The sequence below is a fragment of the Arvicola amphibius genome, chromosome 1 (assembly GCF_903992535.2).
Source record: "Arvicola amphibius chromosome 1, mArvAmp1.2, whole genome shotgun sequence".
NCBI classification, from domain to species: Eukaryota; Metazoa; Chordata; class Mammalia; order Rodentia; family Cricetidae; genus Arvicola; species Arvicola amphibius.
The window spans coordinates 175,389,319-175,392,104 of record NC_052047.1 but is presented as its reverse complement, the minus strand read 5'-3'; the positions used below and the strand labels follow the sequence as shown (position 1 = coordinate 175,392,104).

At 40.2% G+C, this 2,786-nt stretch overlaps 1 pseudogene; it reads right to left on the bottom strand.

The window, feature by feature from the left end:
- Positions 1–809: 809 nt before the first annotated feature.
- On the bottom strand, positions 810–956 carry LOC119806153 (annotated as a pseudogene).
- Between the last annotated feature and the right edge of the window lie 1,830 nt (positions 957–2,786).

Sequence of the window (2,786 nt, the reverse complement as noted above, 5' to 3'; positions counted from 1 at the left end):
AGACATGACAGGACGTGGTCGTTTCAATGAACTCACAGCAGCTGTGGCTACCTGCACCACAGCTTCACAAAACCAGGTGCTTCAGCAGTCAGTGGGGAGGAGGGGATTACAAGGCCCCATCACTGTCTGAGAATTTGTAGGCAGTTAATGGTTGCCAGGGAGGAGTTCACTAGCTGTTTCTCCTACTTTCCTGCATGAGCAATTGGCTCTTCACAAAGAGAGAAAGATTTTCTTCAGTGGTGTAGCCACTGGTAAGTTGTCCAAGTGCCTGTAAATAACTTCCCTCCATGTTCACCCCCTGCCAAATGGCAACAAAAAGAGAAGAACTAGTTTGGAAGAGAAAACAGATCATCAAGTGTGAGAAGGGAACAAGAGAGAGTAGTCAGGTATAAATATGGTCAAAATATGTTGTATGTATGCATGAAAATGTAATAATGAAACCCATATGTTTTGCATAATTAATATATGCGAATGAAAAATCAGAACCCCTGAAACAGTCTTCTGAAGAAAATTAAGGCTTTGGAAAGGTGAGATGGCTCAAGGCCAATGAGTTTGCTGGCAAACTGATGGCCAGTCCTTGGGATCCACATGATGGAAGGGGAAAGTCAAATCCCATAAGTTTTCCTCTGACATCCACATGTGTGTTGGATGAACATAGGCTTCTGCTCTCCAAAATAAATAAAGATAATTTATAGACACTTTTAAAAGAGCATTAAGATTTCTAAAGATTTTCTACCACCAAAAGGGATGTATACAGAGGCAGTATTTAAATATGCAAATATCCCTCACACAATTTCCTTTCATTGGTAATGGGGAGAAAATGAGTGGGAATGCAGTCCCCTATGACTACAAATTGTGCAGTTGAGTTTACCACATTTGAGTATCACAGAGGGCAGTGCATCCTCACTGAGAAAACTACATTCATGATCATGGTATCAACTCTGCTAGGTAGGTCACTCCCTCCTGTACTGATATGGCATTGCAACGTCTGCATGCCCAGGTTAGCATTTCATCCTAAGGATGAGTTCTGGGTTCTTGATTAAGTTCCTGCCTCCTATTGCTTGTTAGTTGCTATGACTATTCCTCCATATGGCCACCCCTCTTCTCTCCCTCATCACACTTCTGACACCCTCTAAATGGTGATGACAGGCTAGAACTTAGTAAGGTATTTATAAGAATAACAAATAATGAATTTGCTGATTAAATTGCTGTTGGATTAAGTTAATATGTGTTCTGTTTCATCCAGAAAGAAGTACTTACATCACCTTAAAGACCTACACCAAATTATTTTTGAAGAATTGAAGCCAGGGCTGGGCACATGACTCAGTCAGTAAAGTGTTTACCATGAAAACACGAGAACCCAAGTTCAGCTTTGGAGCGTGCATATAAATGCCTGGCACACATGGCTGCTTGTTTGTCATCCTAATACTCAGGAGGCAGAGACAGGGGTGTGACTTTTGGTTTCAGCAAGTAGAACTTCTTTAAACGATTAATTAGCTTTTTATTTTATTTTTTTTTAAAAAAAGACAGTTTTCTATAGCCTGGGTAGACCACAGACTTGCTCTGTAGATGATGAAGACAGGGAACTTTGATCCTTTTGCCTCTTCCTCCCCAAGTACAGAGATTACAGGTGCACACCACCATGCTTGGCTCTAATCATTTATTTTTTTATTTTGTATGTATACAGTGTTTAGTTTTATTGTATGGCAGTTTCTGCTGATTTAATCCCATTTCTCTCCTAGAAATAGTATATGAAAGACTGTACTCCTTAATAAACTTACCTGGCATAAGACATTGCTTGTGTAGGGCCTCCTGACCCCAAACTTCTCATCTTCTGATCCCCTGATGGTCTCTCTCATTCCTCCATTACTGAAGAATGACCTGCTGGTCCAGTCCTATGCAGCACATAACAATAATGTCTATCTCATTATTCTTTTAATTAATTTTTACTTTATACTGTATATATTAAGTGAGTGTGTGTGTGTGTGTGTGTGTGTGTGTGTGTGTGTGTGTGTGTGTGTACATGCAAGCTTGTGAGCGTGGGTGCCCCTGGAGGCCAGAGGTGTCAGACCTACAGGATCTGGAGTTACAGGCAGTTCTGAGTGACTGACAGATGCTGGAAACCATACTCTGGTTTTTTGGAAGAGCACTACATACCCTTAACAACCAACACATCTTCTGGTCCACTAACTAATTTTTAAAAATGATCTATCACCTTGCCCTGAAATATAGTTTATATTATGAAGAGTTTGTCTCCTAAATTCATCGTGATCTTTCTACAATAGTTTTTTAAAAAAATTATTTTTATTCCTTCTCAGTGTTTTTTTTTAAATTATTTATTTATTATGGATACAATATTCTGCTTGCATATATGCCTTCTAGAAGAGGACACCAGACCTCATTACAGATGGTTGTGAGCCATCATGTGGTTGCTGGGAATCGAACTCAGGTCCTTTGGAAGAGCACTCTTAACAACTGAGCCATCTCTCCAGCCCAGTGCTCTTTTTTTTTTATCTCTAGGAATGATGTAGGTTAAAGATAGTTACTTCTAATTTTTAGAAACCACACATATTTATTTGTGTGTGAGCCGATGTGTGTGCAGTGGCACCGCAACACACATATGGAACTCAGAGGACAACTCCGTATACCATATCCACCCAGAGAGCAACCTTCGATTGCCAGCCTTGGCAGCACACACTCTTATCCACCGAGCCTTCTCACCAGCCCTAATTTTCATTTTGAAATAGAATTTTGTGTTCCCAAACACAAACTTATTGCAGCACCAT